Source organism: Mesoplodon bidens (assembly GCF_964165515.1).
Source record: "Mesoplodon bidens genome assembly, chromosome: 5".
Taxonomy (NCBI): Eukaryota; Metazoa; Chordata; class Mammalia; order Artiodactyla; family Ziphiidae; genus Mesoplodon; species Mesoplodon bidens.
Genome location: NC_138161.1, coordinates 71,960,792 through 71,982,314, shown reverse-complemented (window position 1 = coordinate 71,982,314; position 21,523 = coordinate 71,960,792). Strand labels below are relative to the sequence as shown.

The window sequence follows — 21,523 nt, the reverse complement described above, 5'->3', positions numbered from 1 at the left end:
CACCACAAGCAAGCAGAGATGAGGCACAGTCAGATTTTCCCTCTCATGCAGGGACTGTTTTGTAAAGTTTACTGTCACCCCACAGGGTTAGCCTTTTGCCTGTGACAGCTACTTGTAACTTCAGAAACTCCAGGTCCCGTGTGGCCAAAAGGAAGACTGAGACTGTTATGGAGATTCATTCCAGAGAGAAAAATGGCTGATGGAAAGATATGCTTCCCCCATCAGCATGAGTTTCTTCTGTGTGAATACTGAGGCTAATATGCAAGAGTCTAACACGGCTGCCTGTAGAAATTGGATGCTGTTCTTAGGTGGGGTCTTCCCTGAAATGGGGAGGCATTATTTCAAGTATTAATCATAGAGGAAGAGTAAGGTCCTTAGGGTAGAGAAAGAGAGAATTCTGTACCTCTGTCTTGGTATCTCTTTCTTAGGTCTAGACCAGGATGCCAAATACCTGGCACAGGCATAGTCATTTCCCCACTACTTCCTGTCCATCCTCTTATCCTTGTCCATTGCAGACATCACCAGTCAATCATACTTTCCTCACTTAGACTCCTCCTCAATCCAGCATCCCAGGCAGTCATTACTTATTGTTCAGAGTTGGAATATAAGATTAAAACCTGTTTCCTACTGTCAGTCTCAAGTCTGATGAGTCAGGATGCATGTTTGTAGGGTGAGTGCTAGGAGGAAAAGAACTACCTGAATGTCATTGCCTTACCCATTGGGGAAGGGAAGGGATATAAGCCCTGAAGGTGAGCATTATCTTATAAACCACATATTTTCACTTAAGACTACTCCCTGGGTTTACTTTCTATTTGCTCTTACCTGTCTGTTAGCAACATTTGGTTTGAGTAATTTGGCTTTGTCATAGCTAGACCTCACAGCACTCAGAGGAGAACCATATGCCCATGTTTGGGTCAGAGTTAAGTGGGAAGCGGGTTACCTTGAGACTGCTAATTAATAAACACTCCTAGGAAGCCTAGGTCCCATAGTTCAGCTGCCTTTTCTTACTCTGAGATTCTTCCTCCTACTGACAACTTTAGTGATCCTGAGTGCTCTATTTTACTTAAAACGGTAGCTTTCATTTTTGTCACCTTGCCAAGACTGTCAAGAATCATAATTAGGCAGCAAAAAATTATTTCATTCACAGAAATTACCATCCCATCCATTTTCTTCCCACCTCTCCTATTCACAAAGTCATGTGTTTTCCATGACGAGTCCTTCTAATTTTATGTCACTAAAGCCACATATTCAGGTAGCAAATCAGAAAGTTTCCTGATGACTCAAGCCCCAACATCCCATGATGATGATGATTTCCCTGGTATGAGTTTCTAAGAGAGCCACAGGAAACTTGTCTTCTTCTCCTTCTGTCCTTACTTAGAAGCTTAAATTTTCTTTTAAAGATCTTTATTGGAGTACAATTGCTTTACAATGTTGTGTTAGTTTCTGCTGTATAACAAAGTGAATCAGCTATACATATACATATACATATATATCCCCATATCCCCTCCCTCTTGTGTCTCCCTTCCACCCTCCCTATCCCACTCCTCTAGGTGGCCACAAAGCACCTAGCTGATCTCCCTGTGCTATGCAGCTGAGAAGCTTAACCTTTAAGATGCTCTCTGGAGCTTTGATCTATGAAGAGCTGAACAAATTGGCAAACATGGACTTTGTAATATCTTATTTTTCATATTGCCAACAGTTACCTTGGCAAGCAGGTATGTGCTCTATAAACCTAAGTACTGACTTGACATGTGGATCAAAAGAGAGTTTGTAAGCAACCTGCAGGCAGCTGCTCTTGGAGGATTCAGCTTGGCACGTAATCTAATTCAGCTGAAAGACGTGGACATATAACAACTACTACACAGACCATCATTCTCCTCTGTGTCTCTCTGGTCAGGTACAAATCATTCATTTGGCAGGTTCTTTGTAATTCCACTAATTAAGGGAAAACTATTGGTCTTTTTGGTCCTAAGTCAGGATTCTACAAAATTTTTCTTCAAAACCCAAACATCATCCCAACCAAAAGCAGGGGGTAGAATTAAGGTACAGATTTAAGATTTATTTTTAAACTTTTAATTGGCATTTGACCTGGTGGCTGGCCTGGCATTTGTTGTGATTCCCCTGGCCCAGCATGGAGAAACATGAATCCACTTTTTTTTCAAGCAAGTTGTCTTTGTGATTTTATTGGTTTCATAACCCAGGTAAGTGGGTAAGAGTGACTCAAAGGGCAGAGGAAGAAAAGACAGAGAGGCTTACCATGAAGGTACTGAATCCATTCTGTGCACATCTATACTACTGTTTCAACCATTACCTCATTCATTCAACCCAACAACATTCCCCCAACATCCTCTGCAGGCTGCCAGGAAACACGCAATATACAAAAGGAGTTTAAAAATGTGGTCACTGCCCTCAAGGAGCTTGCCATCTAGTAGGGAAGATAAACATATATTGGAAGTAACCTAAAACCAGAGCAAAGTTGTCTGGCAATTTATTAGGAACTGTAGAGAAAGGTTTGAGTGAAAGCAAAAAAGGAGCATCATCTGTTGTGTGTCCTCATTGCACGGGAGAACAGGGACAGAGTCTTATTTGTCTTTGTAACTTGTGCCAGGGAAAAAGTAGGTGTTCAATAAATGCTTGATGAATGCAGCTGAGAGAAAACATGGAAAATTCTTGGAAGAAGTCCCTTTTGAAGCAGAACTGGAAGGAAACATGGAGTTTAGGTTAACAAAGAGGAAGGAGGAGGAAATACTATGCAGGAAACAGAAGGAACTAAGACATGGTGAGGGACAGCCTGCTGGAGCAGAAGGGAAGGACAGAGAATAGAGAAAGAGAACAAATGTACATTGATGACATTCATCCTTAGTCTGGGCTTCCTCCCAGATCTGACCCCAGTCAGAAATACTTAGAGAAATAATACACGCTCTTGTTCCTAACCAAGTGATGGGGATACTGCATTGTTCTTATGGAAATAGAGTCTTCCTGGGGTCTTCTGAAGCTCACAAAAGTCTTAGTTCAGCATTCTTAAACTTTAGTATACACAAGATTCTTTTGGAAGGCTTGTTAAAATACAGATTTCTGGGCCCCATCAGCAAACTTTCTGATTCAGGAGATTTGGGGTAAGGCGTGAGGATTTGTACTTCTAACAAGTCCTCTGGTGATGCTGATATGCTAGTTCTGTGATCACAGTTTGAGAACCACTGTCTTAGATAAATATACAGTTACCTCCCCTCATATTTACACCATTTCCCAAGACATGGAGAGAATCAAATGCCATAAGATGGCTGTGATGATCAGAGATTTTAAAAATGTCTGCTGAAGGTGGCTGTTTCAAAGATGCTTGGTTTCAGGTGATATAAGATTTCTGCATTAATTTCCAATTTATAAATGACTATAACTCTGGAAGTTCTTACTGTTAACTGGATGTTGAGAACTCAGAACAACAAAGTTGTAAATAGTGTTTAGGTCTCCAGTTCACCACAAAAGCCCAGGTCACCTGAAATATATCTAATGCACTCAATTCTGCAATAGATAATCACAGAAAATAACACCACGGCCATACCACTAGTTAAATCAAACACAACCTTGAACATGTGTGCTTCACTCTGTCCAACAGATGATACTTAGAAGTTATATGACAACTGTATTTTGATAAGTTTATTTAGTACATTAGGAACTTCACTAATTGAATGATCTTTAACCAAAGAATAGCAGAGGAGCATGGAATAAAAATAATGAAATGGTGCATAAAGGAGTTCTTAAAACCTTTGTGCTTTTTAAGTTGGATTTTCTTTTAATATACCACAGTTACTTGTAGGAAAGAAGATCTGGTTCAGATAGGCATCACAGCCCATTATGGCCCTGACTTTGAATGTGTTACTGGAGGCTGGGCTTCAGAACATCTGCTCCTCGCACATCCCTCTTCTGAGGGTTTCTGTCCACACAAGCTGCCACAATGGTGACTTTTGCCTGTGCTCCCCTGAAGTGGGCACTTTGTCTAAGGACAGCCCACCTGTAGGTTGGCCAGGAGTCTATGAGATGACCTGGTGTGGAAGTTTTGTTCATCATGGACAACGGGAACTAATTAGACCAATCAGAACTTGAGACAGAGAGAAAGAATGAAGCAGCTGGTTTTGGGAAGAGTAGTTGAAGGACACAGGGAGACTAGCCAAGTTGCCACAATGGTAGAGCATGAGAATAGATATTTGTAAACTCCTGTTGCTTAGGAGGTTGACCAGATGACCCAGTCACTTGTGCTGCTCTGAATTCTGTATGATTTATTGAGTCGAACTACTTAGTAAGCTCTGTGAGACCTGGTGGTTTAGCAGTTCCCAGAATCCTGAGGCCGTAGCAAAACCCCCATATCTTCTTCCTTTTTTTCAGGTGAGTTCTTAATTAACTCACCCAAACTAAAGGCCATCAAAATTCCTTTTAACAAAAATAGCCTAACCAAAATAAACTCCTATGGAAATCCCCTAGCGACAGATTAGCTGAAGAATTGGGATGGTATTTCTCTCCTCTCCCTCCTGATCACTCCCAACTGATGGATTAGGAAGTTAAAATCCTCATAGCTTTGAATTCATTAGAACTGAAGGCACATCAAAATGCAAGGAATTAAGGAACAGACAGTACATAAAAGAGAAAGGAAGAATGGGAGTCAGCAGATCAGCCCTTCATTTGTGTTGACAAATGAAGGTGCAAAGTCTTTGATGAGCTGCATCTATAAATAATTAGCTCTGCCATTTTCTATGAGGCTTTGGCCAATTGGTACAGGCCCACTAGGGATAATAAGGGCTAGAAATGTTTCCAACAAGCTCAGCTATAACACGAGCCAGAGGACAATGTGCTTCAGATACTCACGCTGCACTCATGTGATGTAGATTTATAGGGTCTAAGCACTGTTCTGAGGAGTGCTGGTATTCTTAGATTCATTAAATGGGAACTTATTCACCATGCCTTGTCTCAAGCATGTCACTGACATCTTAATATCTTAGTTCAATAGTAATTTGGGGATCATTCCAGTAGGACTCTCTAATTTTAAGGATAAGAAAACTGAGGGCAAACTTCACAAAATTTATTCATGATACTATTGCTTTTAAAGTCTTGCTCTACTTGCTCTTAGCTCAGAGGCAGTAAAAACTTCATCTTACTGACCTATTCAGTCACTTATTTTGTGGAATCATTTATAATAGATCCCCAGACTCACTTTCCCACCCCAGCAGCTATGCCTGTAAGTTTTAAAATAGCCATCACATATCTTATCTCATTTGATCCTCTCAACAACCCTTTGAGATGGGCATATATGTATCATTTCCATTTTGCAAATGAAGAGGCTAAAGCTCAGAAAGGTTAGGCCACTTTTTGGAAACCCAAATTCTCTGATGTCTAATCCAGATGTCTTTCCAGTGAATAACATATTTGAAAACAATTTGTAAACTAAAATTTGAAATAGAAGCACTAGTCCTCATCATAACCCTCACCTTAATTTCCATGCCATATTCCCTGGAATATAGCAAAGGTCCATCCTTGAGGACAGTGTCTTCTTCGTACCTTTGGTTCTCTGAACACATTGCAATTGCAGCAATTTTCCCCAAATTAAATCAGAATCTCCACTGGATTATAAACAGGATCCTTTAGAATGCTGGTAACTTTAAAAAATTCCCCCCAAAAAACATTCTGACCATTTTCTTCAGAGGCTTCTGTTTGACCAACATTAATCTACCACCACCCAAACCATTAATTCATTCATTCACCATTTTTTGGGCAGCTACTATGTGCCAGACACTGTGTTAAAGGCTAAAGATATACAGATGAAAAGGCGGGTACCTGTTTTCCCAGGAGCTTATAATTTAGTGTGTGTAGGGAGGTGAGGTACTAGGCAGAGAAGGGGGAAATAGGAAAGACAGGCAAACGCACCAACAAATGACATATCTTTGTTATATTAGAGATGAGGACAGGATACTGTAAAACCACAGAAGAAGGTTCTAAGTCAGAAGGAGGGGTCAGGGAAGGCATTTTGGAGGAGATGATATGCATCTCAGGAACCCTCCCTCTGTAAGGACCACATGCCCTTCTGAATCTACAGGAGAGCTCTTGGTGCCAGTCAAGATGGCTACAGATGGAGATTGGTTCAAGATGGCAGAGTGGAAAGACGTGATCTCACTCCCTCTTGCGAGAACACCAGAATCACAACTAACTGCTGAACAATCATTGGCAGGAAGACACTGGAATTCACCAAAAAGATACTCCACATCCTTGGGCGTCCCTGGTGGTGCAGTGGTTGAGAGTCTGCCTGCCAATGCAGGGGACGCGGGTTCGTGCCCTGGTCTGGGAAGAACCCACATGCCGCGGAGCGGCTGGGCCTGTGAGCCATGGCCACTGAACCTGCGCGTCCAGAGCCCATGCTCCACAACAGGAGAGGCCACAACAGTGAGAGGCCTGTGTACCACAAAAAAAAAAAAAAAAGATACCCCACGTCCAAAGACAAAGGAGAAGCCACAATGAGACAGTAGGAGGGGCGTCATTACAAGAAAACCAAATCGCTTAACTGCTGGGTGGGTGACTCACAAACTGGAGAACACTTACACCACAGAAGTCCACCCACTGAAGTGAAGGTTCTGAGTCCAACATCAGGCTTCCCAATATGGGGACCTGGCAATGGGAGGACAAATTCCTAGAGAATCAGACTTTGAAGCCTAGCGGGATTTGATTGCAGGACTTCGACATGACTGGGGGAAACAGAGATTCCACTCTCGAGGGCACACACAAAGTAGTGTGTGCATCGGGACCCACGGGAAGGAGCAGTGACCCCATAGGAGACTGAAGCAGACGTACCTGCTAGTGTTGGAGGGTCTCCTGCAGAGACAGGTGGTGGGTGTGTCTCACCGTGAGGACAGAAACACTGGCAGCAGAAGTTCTGGGAAGTACTCCTTGGTGTGAGGCCTCATAGAGTCCACCATTAGCCCCAACAAAGAGCAAGGTAGGCTCCAGTGTTGGGTCACCACAGGCCAAACAAACAACAAGGAGGGAATTCAGCTCCACCAATCAGCAGTCAAGTGGATTAAAGTTTCACTGAGCTCTACCCACCAGAGCAACAGTCAGCTCTACACACCACCAGTCCCTACCATCAGGAAACTTGCACAAGTCTCTTAGATAGCCTCATAAACCAGAGGACAGAAAAGAGAAGCAAGAAGAACTATAATCCTGCAGCCTGTGGAACAAAATCCACATTCACGGAAAGTAAGCCAAATGAAAAGGGAGAGGGCTAAGTACCAGATGAAAGAACAAGATAAAACCCCAGAAAAACAACTAAATGAAGTGTAGGTAGGCAACCTTCCAGAAAAAGAATTCAGAATAATGATAGTGAAGATGATCAAGGACCTTGGAAAAAGAATGAAGGCAAAAATGGAGAAGATGTAAGAAATGTTTAACAAAGACCTAGAAGAATTAAAGAACAAACACCTAAAAGTATTAAAGAACAAAAAACAGAGATGAACAATACAATAACTGAAATGAAAAAGACACTAGAAGGAATCAATAGCAGAATACGGATAAGCGTATTCTGAGGCAGAAGAATGGATAACTGACCTGGAAGACAGAATGGTGGAATTCACTGCCATGGAACAGAATAAAGAGAAAATAATGAAAAGAAGTGAAGACAGCCTAAGAGACTTCTGGGACAACATTAAATGCAACAACATTCGCATTATAGGGGTCCCAGAAGGAGAAGATAGAGAGAAAGGACCCAAAAATATTTGAAGAGATTATAGTCAAAAACTTCCCTAACATGGGAATGGAAATAGCCACCCAAGTCCAGGAAGCGCAGAGAGTCCCAGGCAGGATAAACCCAAGGAGAAACACGTCAAGACACATAGTAATCAAATTGATAAAAATTAAAGACAAAGAAAAATTATTGAAAGCAACAAGGGAAAAACGACAAATAACATTAAAGGGAACTCCCATAAGGTTAACAGCTGATTTCACAGTGGAAATTCTACAAGCCAGAAGGGAGTGGCATGATATATTTAAAGTGATGAAAGAGAAGAACCTACAACCAAGATTACTCTACCAAGCAAGGATCTCTTTCAGATTCGATGGAGAAATCAAAAGCTTTACAGACAAGCAAAAGCTAAGAGAATTCAGCACCACCAAACCATCTCTACAACAAATGCTAAAGGAACTTCGCTAAGTGGGAAACACAAGAGAAGAAAAGACCTACAAAAAAAAAAACCCCATAGCAATTAAGAAAATGGTAATAGGAACATACATATTGATATTTACCTTAAATGTGAAAGAATTAAATGCTCCAACCAAAAGACACAGACTCGCTGAATAGATACAAAAACAAAACACATATATATGCTTTCTACAAGAGACCCACTTCAAACCTAGGGACACATACAGAATGGAAGTGAGGGGATGGAAAAAGATATTCCATGCAAATGGAAATCAAAAGAAAGCTGGAGTAGCAATACTCATACCAGATAAAATAGACTTTAAAATAAAGAATGTTACAAGAGACAAGGAAGGACACTACATAATGATGAAGGGATCAATCCAAGAAGAAGATTTAACAATTATAAATATATATGCACCTAACATAGGAACACCTCAACACATAAGGCAACTGCTAACAGCTATAAAACAGGAAATAGACAGTAACACAATAATAGTGGGGGACTTTAAAACCTCACTTACACCAATGAACTGATCACCGAAACAGAAACTTAATAAGGAAACAGAAGCTTTAAATGACACAATAGATCAGATAGATTTAATTGATATTTATAGGACGTTCCATCCAAAAACAGCAGATTACACTTTCTTCTCAAGTGTGCACGGAACATGCTCCAGGGTAGATCACTTTTTGGGTCAAAAATCAAGCCTCAGTAAATTTAAGAAAATTGAAATCATATCAGGCATCTTTTCTGAAGACAATGCTATGAGATTAGAAATCAATTACAGGGGAAAAAACGTAAAAAACACAAACACATGAAAGCTAAACAATACGTTACTAAATAACCAAGAGATCATTGAAGAAATCAAAGACGAAATAAAAAAATACCTAGAGACAAATGACAATGAAAACACCATGACACAAAAGCTATGGGATGCATCAAAAACAGTTCTAAGAAAGAAGTTTATCGCAATACAAGCCTACCTTAAGAAACAAGAAAAATCTCAAATAAACAATCTAACGTTACACCTAAAGGAACTAGAGAGAGAAGGACAAACAAAACCCAAAGTTGGTAGAAGGAAAGAAATCATAAAGATCGGAGCAGAAATAAATGAAATAGAAAAAAAGAAAACAATAGCAAAAATCAATAAAACTAAAAGCTGGTTCTTTGAGAAGATAAATGAAATTGATAAACAATTAGCCAGACTCATCAAGAAAAAGAAGGAGAGGACTCAAATCAATAAAATTAGAAATGATAAAGGAGAAGTTACAACAGACACCGCAGAAATACAAAGAATCAAAAGAGACTACTACAAGCAACTCTATGCCAATAAAATGGACAACCTGGAAGAAATGTTCAAATTCTTACAAAAGCATAATCTTCCAAGACTGAACCAGGAAGAAATAGAAAATATGAACAGACCAATCACAGGTAATGAATTTGAAACTGTGATTAAAAATCTTCCAACAAACAAAATCCCAGGACCAGTTGGTTTCCAGGTGAATTCTATCAAACTTTTAGAGAAGAGCTAACACCCATCCTTCTGAAACTCTTCCAAAAACTTGCAGAAGAAGGAACACTCTCAAACACATTCTATGAGGCCACCATCACCCTGATGCCAAAACCAGACAAAGATACTACAAAAAAAAGAAAATTACAAACAAATATCACTGATGAATACAGATGCATAAATCCTGAACAAAATACTAGCAAACAGAATCCAACAACACATTAAAAGGATCATACACCATGATCAAGTGGGATTTATCCCAGGGATGCAAGGATTCTTCAATACATGCAAATCAATCAATGTGATACACCCTACTAACAAATTGAAGAATAAAAACCATATGATCATCTCAACAGATGCAGAAAAAGTTTTTCACAATATTCAACACCAATTTATGATAAAACTCTCCAGAATGTGGGCATAGAGGGAACCTACCTGAACATAATAAAGGCCATATATGACAAACCCACAGCAAACATCATTCTCGATGGTGAAAAACTGAAAGCAATTCCTCTAAGATCAGGAACAAGACAAGGATATCCACTCTCACCACTATTTTTCAATGTAGTTTTGAAAGTCCTAACCATGGCAATCAGAGAAGAAAAAGAAATAAAAGGAATCCAAATTGGAAAAGAGGTAAAACTGTCACTGCTTGCAGATGACATGATACTCTACATAGAGAATCATAAAGATGCTGACAGAAAACTATTAGAGCTAATCAATGAATTTGGTAAAGTTCCAGGATACAAAATTAATGCACAGAAATCTCTTGCATTCCTATACACTAATGATGAAAACTCTGAAAGTGAAATTAAGGAAACACTCCCATTTACCACTGCAACAAAAAGAATAAAATACCTAGGAATAAACCTACATAGGGAGACAAAAGACTTGTATGCAAAAAACTATAAGACATTGATGAAAAGAATTAAAGATGATACCAACAGATGGAGAGATGTACCATGTTCTTGGATTGGAATTAACAATATTGTGAAAATGACTATATTACCCAAAGCAATCTACAGATTCAATGCAAGCCCTATCAAATTACCAATGGCATATTTTACAGAACTAGAACAAAAAATATTAAAATTTGTATGGAGACACAAAAGACTCCAAATAGCCAAAGCAGTCTTGAGGGAGAAAAACGGAGCTGGAGGAATCAGGCTCCCTGACTTCAGACTATACTACAAAGCTACAGTAATTAAGAGAGTATGATAGTGGCACAAAAACAGATATATAGATCAATGGATCAGGATAGAAAGCCTAGAGATAAGTCCGTGCACCTGTGGTGAACTAATATATGACAAAGGAGGCAAGGATATACAATGGAGAAAAGACAGTCTCTTCAATAAGAGGTGCTGGGAAAACGATAGCTACATGTAAAAGAATGAAATTAGAACACTCCCTTACACCATACACAAAAATAAACTCAAAATGGATTAAAGACCTAAATGTAAGACCAGACACTATAAAACTCTTAGAAGAAAACATAGGAAGAACACTCTTCCACATAAATCATAGCATGATTTTTACTGATCCACCTTCTAGAGAAATGGAAATAAAAACAAAAATAAACAAATGAGACATAATGAAACTTAAAAGCGTTTGTGAAGTAAAGAAAACTACAAACAAGATGAGAAGGCAACCCTCAGAATGGGAGAAAATATTTGCAAACGAATCATTGGACAAAGGATTAATCTCCAAAATATATAAACAGCTCATGGAGCTCAATATTAAAAAAATAAACAACCCAATCCAAAAATGGGCAGAAGACCTAAATAGACATTTCTCCAAAGAAGTCATAAAGATGGATAAGAAGAACACGAAAAGCTGCTCAACATCACTAATTATTAGAGAAATGCAAATCAAAACTACAATGAGGTATCACCTCACACCAGTGAGAATGGGCATCATCAGAAAATCTACAAACAACAAATGCTGGAGGGGGTGTGGCAACAAGGGAAGCCTCTTGCACTGTTGGTGGGAATGTAAATTGATAGAGCCACTATGGAGAACAGTATGGAGGTTTCTTAAAAAACTAAAAATAGAATTACCATATCACCTAGCAATCCCACTGCTGGGCATATACCCAGAGAAAACCATAATTCAAAAAGACACATGCAGGGAGGAGCTTCAAGATGTCGGAGGAGTAAGACGTAGAGATCACCTTCCTTCTCACAGATATATCAGAAATATATCTACATGTGGAACAACTCCTACAGAACACCTACTGAAAGCTGGCAGAAGACCTCAGACCTCCCAAAAGGCAAGAAACAACCCACGTACCTGGGTAGGGAAAAAGAAAAAAGAAAAAACAGAGACAAAAGAATAGGGACGGGACCTGCACCAGTGGGAGGTCGCTGTGAAGGAGGAAAGGTTTCCACACACTAGGAAGGCCCTTCATGGGTGAAGACTGCGGGTGGCAGAGGGGGGAAGCTTCAGAGCCATGGAGGAGAGTGCAGCAACAGGGGTACGGAGGGCAAAGCAGAGAGATTTCCGCATAGAGGATTGGTGCCTACCAGCACTCACCAGCTCGAGAGGCTTCTCTGCTCACCCTCCATGACGGGTGGGGGCTGGGAGTGAGGCTCGGGCTTTGGTCGGATCCCAGGGAGAGGACTGCGGTTGGCTGCGTGAACACAGCCTGAAGCGACTAGTGCATTACAGCTAGCCGGGAGGGAGTCTGGGAAAGTCTGGAGCTGCCGAAGAGGCAACAGACATTTTCTTGCCTCTTTGTTTCCTGGTGTTCGAGGAGAGGGGATTAAGGGCACCACTTAAAGGAGCTCCAGATATGGGTGTGAGCTGGGGCTATCAGCATGGTCCCCAGAGACAGGCACCAAGTAGCCTGTGTGCAAGCACAGGTGACTATCCACACCTCCCCTTCTGGGACCCTGTGCAGCCCGCTACTGCCAGGGTCTGGTGATCCAGGGACAATTTCCCTGGGAGAATGCAGGGAGCGCCTCAGGCTGGTGCAAAGTCATGCCGGCCTCTGTGGCCGCAGGTTTGCCCCTCATCAGTACTCCTTCCTTGCCCTGGCCTGAAAGAGCCAGAGCCCCTGAATCAGCTGCTCCTTTAACACCATCCTGTCTGAGTGTAGAACAGATGCCCTCAGGAGGCCTACACACAGAGGTGGGTCCAAATCCAAAGCTGAACCCCGGGAGCTGTGCAAACAAAGAAGGGAAAAGGAAATTTCTCCCAGCAGCCACAGGGGCAGTGGATTAAATCTCCGTATTCAACTTGGTGTACCCTGAATCTGTGGAATACCTGAATAGACAACGAATCACCCCAAACTGAGGAGGAGGATTTTGGGAGCAACGATATATATATATATATATTTTTCCCTTTTTCTCTTTTTGTGAGTGTGTAAGTGTATGCTTCTGTGTGTGATTTTGTCTGTATAGCTTTGCTTTTACCATTTGTCCTAGGGTTCTGTCTGTCCTTTTTTTTTTTTTACTTAAATTTTTTTTCCTTCATAATTTTTTTTTGTTTTTATAAATTTAATTTATATTATTTTATTTTACTTTATTATATTTTATTTTATCTTCTTCTTTCTTTGTTTTTCTCCCTTTTTTTTGTGAGCCATGTGGAGGACTGGCTCTTGGTGCTCCAGCAAGGCATCAGGGCTGGGCCACTGAGGTGGGAGAGCCAAGTTCAGGACACTGGTCCACAAGAGACCTCCCAACTCCATGTAATATCAAATGCGAAAATCTCCCAGAGATCTGAATCTCAATGCCAAAACCCAGCTCCACTCAATGAACAGCAAGCTACAGTGCAGGACACCCTATGCCAAACAACTAGCAAGACAGGGACACAAAAGCATTCATTAGCACAGAGGCTGCCTAAAATCATAATAAGGCCACAGACACCTCAAAACACACCACCAGATGTGGACCTTCCCAACAGAAAGACAAGATCCAGCCTCATCCACCAGAACACAGGCACTAGTCCCCTGCACCAGGAAGCCTACCAACCCACTGAACCAACCTTAGCCACTGGGGACAGACACCAAAAACAATGGAAACTACGAACTTGCAGCCTGCAAAAATGAGACCCCAAACACAGTAAGTTAAGCAAAATGAGAAGACAGAGAAACACATAGCAGATGAAGGAGCAAGATAAAAACTCACCAGACCTAAAAAATGAGGAGGAAATAGGCAGTCTACCTGAAAAAGAATTCAGAATAATGATAGTAAAGATGATTCAAAAACTTTGAAATAGAATGGAAAAAATACAAGAAATGTTTAACAAGGACCTAGAAGAACTAAAGAGCAAACAAACTATGATGAAGAACACAATAAAGGAAATTAAAAATTCTCTAGAAGGGACCAATAGCAGAATAACTGAGGCAGAAGAACGGAGAAGTGACGTGGAAGATAAAATAGTGGAAATAACTACTGCAGAGCAGAATAAAGAAAAAAGAATGAAAAGAATTGAGGACAGTCTCAGAGACCTCTGGGGCAACATTAAACACACCAACATTCAAATCATAGGGGTCCCAGAAGAAGGGAAAAAGAAAGGGACTGAGAAAATATTTGAAGAGGTTATAATAGAAAATTTCCTTAATATGGGAAAGGAAATAGTTAATGAAGTCCAGGAAGCACAGAGAGTCCCATACAGGATAAATCCAAGGAGAAACATGCCAAGACACATATTAATCAAACTATCAAAAATTAAATACAAAAAACAAATATTAAAAGCAGCAGGGGAAAAACAACAAATAATACATAAGCGAATCCCCATAAGGTTAACAGCTGAACTTTCAGCAGAAACTCTGCAAGTCAGAAGGGAGTGGCAGGACATATTTAAAGTGATGAAGGAGAAAAACATACAACGAAGATTACTCTACCCAGCAAGGATCTCATTCAGATTTGATGGAGAAATTAAAAGCTTTAGAGACAAGCAAAAGCTAGGAGAATTCAGCACCAGCAAACCAGCTTTACAACAAATGCTAAAGGAACTTCTATGGGCAGGAAACACAAGAGAAAGAAAAGACCTACAATAATAAACCCAAAACAATTAAGAAAATGGGAATAAGAATATACATTTCGATAATTACCTTAAACATGAATGGATTAAATGCTCCAACCAAGAGACTTAGACTGACTGAATGTATACAAAAACGAGACCGGTATATAGGCTGTCTACAAGAGGTGCACTTCAGACCTAGGGACATATACAGAGTGAAAGTGAGGGGATAGAAAAAGATATTCCATGCAAATGGAAATCAAAAGAAAGCTGGAATAGCAATTCTTATATCAGACAAAACACACATTAAAACAAGGATTATTACAAGAGACAAAGAAGGACACTACATAATGATCAAGGGATCAATCCAAGAAGAATATATAACAATTGTAAATATTTATGCACCCAACATAGGAGCACCCCAATACATAAGGCAAATACTAACAGCCATAAAAGGGGAAATCAAGAGTACCACAATCATAGTAGGTGACTTTAACACCCCACTTTCACCAATGGACAGATCATCCAAAATGAAAATAAATAAGGAAACACAAGTTTTAAATGATACATTAAACAAGATGGACTTAATTGATATGTATAGGATATTCCATCTGAAAACAACAGAATACACATTCTTCTCAAGTGCTCATGGAACATTCTCCAAGATAGCTCATATCTTGGGTCAAAAATCAAGCCTTGGTAAATTTAAGAAAGTTGAAATCGTATCAAGTATCTTTTCCGACCACAATGCTATGAGACTAGATATCAATTAAAGGAAAAAATCTGTAAGAAATACAAACACATGGAAGCTAAACAATACACTACTTAATAACAATGAGATCACTGAAGGAATCAAAGAGAAAATCAAAAAATACCTAGAAACAAATGACAATGAAAACACAATGACCCAAAACCTATGGGATGCAGCAAAAACAGTTCTAAAAGGGAAGTTTATAGCAATACAATTCTACCTTAAGAAAGAAGAAACATCTCAAATAAACAACCTAAACTTACACCTAAAGCAATTAGAGAAAGAAGAACAATAACAACAACAAAAACCCCCAAAGTTAGCAGAAGGAAAGAAATCGTAAAGATCAGATCAGAAATAAATGAAAAAGAAATGAAGGTAATGATAGCAAAGGTCAATAAAATGAAAAGCTGGTTCTTTGAGAAGATAAACAAAACTGATACACCATTAGCCAGACTTAGAAAAAAGGGAGAAAAAAAGGAAGAAGACTCAAATCAATAGAATTAGAAATGAAAAAGGAGAAGTAACAACTGACACTTCAAAAATACAAAGGATCATGAGAGATTACTACAAACAACTGTATGCCAATAAAATGGACAACCTGGAAGAAATGGACAAATTCTTAGAATGCACAACCTTCTGAAACTGAACCAAGAAGAAATATAATATATGAGCAGACCAATCACAAGCCCTGAAAATGAAAGTGTGATTTAAAATCTTCCAACAAACAAAAGCCCAGGACCAGATGGCTTCACAGGAGAATTCTCTCATTTAGAGAAGAGCTAACACCTATACTTCTCAAACTCTTACAAAGTATAGCAGAGGGAGGAACAATCCCAAACTCATTCTATGAGGCCACTGTCACTCTGATACCAAAACCAGACAAAGATGTCACAAAGACAGAAAACTACAGGCCAATATCACTGATGAACATAGATGCAAAAATCCTCAACAAAACACTAGCAAACAGAATCCAACAGCACATTAAATGGATCATACAGCATGATCAAGTGGGGCTTATCCAAGGAATGCAAGGATTCTTCAATATATGCAAATCAAGCAACGTGACACACCATATTAACAAACTGAAGGAGAAAAACCATATGATCATCTCAATAGATGCAGAGAAAGCTTGTGACAAAATTCAACACTCACTTATGATAAAAATCCACCAGAAAGTAGGCATAGAGGGAAATATCCTCCACATAATAAAGGCCACATATGACAAACCCACAGCCAACATCACCCTCAATGGTGAAAAACTGAAACTATTTCCACTAAGATCAGGAACAAGAAAAGGTTGTCCACTCATCACTATTATTCAACATAGTTTTGGAATTTTTAGCCATAGCAATCAGAGAAGAAAAAGAAATAAAAGGAATATAAATTGGAAAAGAAGAAGCAGAGCTGTCACTGTTTGCAGATGACATGATACTATACACAGAGAATCCAAAAGATGCTACCAGAAAACTACTAGAGCTAATCAATGAATCTGATAAAGAAGCAGGACACCAAATTAATGCACAGAAATCTCTTGTGTTCCTATAAATTAATGATGAAAAATCAGAAAGTGAAATTAAGAAAACACTTCCACTTACCATTGCAACAAAAAGAATAAAATATCTAGGAATAAACCTACCTAAGGAGACAAAAGACCTGTATGCAGAAAATTATAAGACACTGATGAAAGAAATTAAAGATGATACAGATAGTTGGAGAGATATACCATGTTCTTGGATTGGAAGAATCAACGCTGTGAAAATGACTCTACTACACAAAGCAATCTACAGAGTCAATGCAATCCCTATCAAACTATCACTGGCATTTTTCACAGAATTACAACAAAAAATTTCACAATTTGTATGGAAACACAAAAGACCCCAAATAGCCAAAGCAATCTTGGGAACGAAAAACGGAGCTGGAGGAATCAGGCTCCCTGACTTCAGATTATACTACAAAGCTACAGTAATCAAGACAGTATGGTACTGGCACAAAAACAGAAATATAGATCAATGGAACAGGATAGAAAGCCCAGAGATAAACCCACGCACATATGGTCAGCTTATCTTTGATAAAGGAGGCAAGAATATACAGTGGAGAAAAGACAGCCTCTTTAATAAATAGTGCTGAGAAAACTTGACAGCTACATGTAAAAGAATGAAATTAGAACACTCCCTAACACCATACACAAAAATAAACTCAAAACGAATTAAAGACCTAAATGTAAGGCCAGACACCATCAAACTCTTAGAGTAAAACATAGGCTGAACATTATATGACATAAATCACAGCAAGATCCTTTTGGACCCACCTCCTAGAGAAATGGAAATAAAAACAAAAATAAACAAATGGTACTTAATGAAACTTAAAAGCTTTTGCACAGCAATGGAAACCATAAACAAGACCAAAAGACAACTCTCAGAATGGGAGAAAATATTTGCAAATGAAGCAACTGACAAAGGATTAATCTCCAAAACATACAAGCAACTCATGCAGCTCAATATCCAAAAGCAAACAACCCAATCCAAAAATGGGCAGAAGACCTAAATAGACATTTCTCCAAAGAAGATATACAGATTGCCAACAAACACATGAAAGAATGCCCGATATCATTGATCATTAGAGAAATGCAAATCAAAACTACAATGAGATATCATCTCACACCGGTCAGAATGGCCATCATCAAAAAATCTACAAACATTAAGTGCTGGAGAGGGTGTGGATAAAAGGGAACCCTGTTGCACTGTTTGTGGGGATGTAAATTGATACAGCCACTATGGAGAACAGTATGGAGTTTCCTTAGACAACTAAAAATATAACTGCCATACGACCCAGCAATCCCACTACTGGGCATATATACTGAGAAAACCATAATTGAAAAAGAGTCATGTACCAAAATGTTCATTGTAGTTCTATTTTCAATAGCCAGGACATGGGAGCAACCTAAGTGTCCATCAACAGATGAATGGCTTAAGAAGATGTGGCACATATATACAATGGAATATTACTGAACCAGAAAAAAGAACAAAACTGAGTTATTTGTAGTGAGGTGGATGGACCTAGAGACTGTCATACAGAGAGAAGTAAGTCAGAAAGAGAAAAATAAATACCGTATGCTAACACATATATATGGAATCTAAAAAAAAGGAAATAAAATGGTCAGAAGAACCTAGGGGCAAGACGGGAATAAAGATTGAGACCTTCTAGAGAATGGACTTGAGGATACGGGGAGGGAGAAGGGTAAGCTGCGACAAAGTGAGAGAGTGGCATGGACATATATGCAGTACCAAACGTAAAATAGATAGCTAGTGGGAATCAGCCGTTTAGCACAGGGAGATTAGCTTGGTGCTCTGTGACCACCCAGAGGGTTGGGATAGGGAGGGTGGGAGGGAGGGAGATGCAAGATGGAAGAGATATGGGGACATATGTATATGTATAACTGTTTAACTTTGTTATAAAGCAGAAACTAACACACCATTGTAAAGCATTATACTCTAATAAAGATGCTAAAAAAAAAGACACATGCACCCCAATGTTCATTGCAGCACTATTTACAGTAGCCAGCTCATGCAAGCCACTTAAATGCCCATCGATAGACCAAGGGATAAAGAAGGTGTGGTACATATATACAGTGGAATATTACTCAGCCATCAAAAGGAACGAAATTGGGTCATTTGTAGAGACGTGGATGGATCTAGAGACTGTCGTACAGAGTGAGGTAAGTCAGAAAGAGAAAAACAAATATCGTATATTAACACATATATGTGAAACCTAGAGAAATAGTACAGATGAACTGGTTTGCAGGGCAGAAATAGACACAGATATAGAGAACAAACGTATTGACACCAAGGGGGGAAAGTGGTGGGGTGGTGGTGGTGGTGTGATGAATTGGGAGGTTGGGATTGACATATATACACTAACATGTATAAGATGGATAACTAATAAGAGCCTGCAGTATAAAAAATAAATAAAATAAAATTCTAAAATTCAAAAAAAAAAAGATGGCTACAGATTGCAGAGAATGCTTCTTTCTCTTTCTATATTCTGCTATCCCAAATCAGTGGAACTTCTATGGCAAAAAGGAAATATCACGAAGGAATAATAATGAAACCTTGCTAACATCTAAGCCTAAACCTATATTAAGCTAGGGCACAGCGTTTCTTAAAAGTATCTTACCCAAGGATCCACTTTATAAATAAGCAGAGACTCAGTGAAATTAAGTGAGTATTCCAAAGACAGGCAGTCATTGCTTGGGATAACTGAAACCCAAGTCTCCTGAGCACAGCTGCCCTCTCCCTCAATATGTTTCCCTTTAAATTAGAAATAGGCTCTTTTGTCTTTGTTTTCTGTGTGCACTGACAGGAATAAGGCTGGGCTTCGTACAGTCCTGAGCTGTTTAGTTTCACAATAATTTGAGAGGATAAGGATATTTATTGTCTTACATAAATATAGAGAAGGCCTGTCTAATAGGATTTGAAGGAGCATGCCCCAAAGATATCTCTGCCCCTAAAATATTTATCTCTCAGGGGCCAGAGTGTCCATCATAAGTGGGGCAAAGCTGGATGTCAGAGCCTTCTGGGAAGAAAGCACAGTCTATCATCGCAACCTTAGAGTTCATTACTTTATCAACTATGAGCAGCTTTGTCACCACAAATCTGTGAGGGAACTGAGACATCACTTTGGAGTTGGGTATAGTCTCAAGTCCCCGCAATGGCATACAGGACCCTACACAACGTGTCCCACCATCAATTCCTTAGTTAAATCTCCTAGCACCTTCCCCTTTGTTCATTCTGCCCCATATATGGTGTCCTCCTATCCCTCCTCAAATTTGTCTGGAATGTGCTTGTCTCATGGACTTTGTGCTCGTGTTTGCTTGCCCTAACACACATTTCTCACAGATTGTGACATGGTGTGTTCCCTTCCCTCCTGGTTTGTGTTAACCTGTCACCTCCTTTGAGGTCTTCTCTGACCATCCTAATGACAACAGTTTTCTTCTCTGCTCCTCATATTTCTCTTGCCTATTTAATTTTTCTCCGTAAGACTTATCACCGTCTGACATGCCATATATTCTGCCACGTATTATTTGTTTTCTGTCTATCTTCCTTACTAGAATTCAAAGACCATGAGGGCAGGATTTTTTGGTCTGTTAACTGCTGTATCCTCAGAGCTTATAAAAGTGCCTGGATTTAGTATGTGCCCAACAAAAAGATGTTGATGGAAGGAAGCAAGAAGGAGAGAAAGAAGGAAAGAAAAAGGAAGAAAGGCATGTTCACTTTCACGTGGTAAGAGAGTTTGATGAGGGAGACCTGCAGCACATTTTATGGAGCAATTGGTTTCCACCTGCCCTCTCTCCAAGACTCCTCAGTAAAAAGGAGCTCAGTTTGTTGATTTGCCCCCCCCCCCATTTCCTTTACTCATTTGTGGTAGTCATGTTAATGATGAGCAGAAAGTCTACAAGGGTGATGGAGAGCCAAGAGAAGGAGAAATGTGGAAAAGGAGGGAGAGCAAAGGGAAAGAACATGAGTCTTGTGAGAAGAGTATTGAATATAATTCATGGTTTCAAGAGGCATCTCCACCACTCACTAGCTGTGTGACTTTACATAAGTCACTTCCTTTCCCCGGGCCTCATGGTAAAACTTGTGCAGGGCACTTTGCTGCTACTTTCCATTTCAGCACCTGTCAGCTTTTACTCATTGAACTTGAACATGACCTCAGAATACCACTCAACATGACAGTCCAGGTCTCACAACTGAAATAACACCACTACCACATTTGGCTTAGACTATGTCTCAGGTGATTTCCAGTTTAGCTTATTATGCTTTAAATTTTGGAAAGGGGGCTGTGGAGAATGAGATAGTGGCTCCATGTTCATGGAGTGGGGGAAGAAAATCTGAGGGAAAAGAGAATTAAAATGAGGTCAGTTGGGATGGTGGGGAGGATTCCTAAGCATTCTATGGACAGCTTGGTGGTATTCCAAGCTACTAACAATTGAATTGTGAGTGTGCTTTCAGGAGATGGCTGATAGAGAGGAAGTTGCTATAGTGCGATGAACCTCAAAATAAAGTACATCTGAATCACCTAAGGCTTTTAAAGCACAGATCTCTGGACCTCTTTCTCAGAATTTCT

At 39.7% G+C, this 21,523-nt stretch overlaps 1 protein-coding gene across 1 annotated transcript in view; it reads right to left on the bottom strand.

Annotated features, from left to right (window-relative positions):
• Window positions 1–21,523, bottom strand: part of CPNE4 (copine 4) — a gene marked incomplete at its 3' end in the record, with an annotated part of 612,853 nt that overhangs the window by 54,386 nt on the left and 536,944 nt on the right. The gene's annotated exons all lie outside the window — the stretch shown is intronic.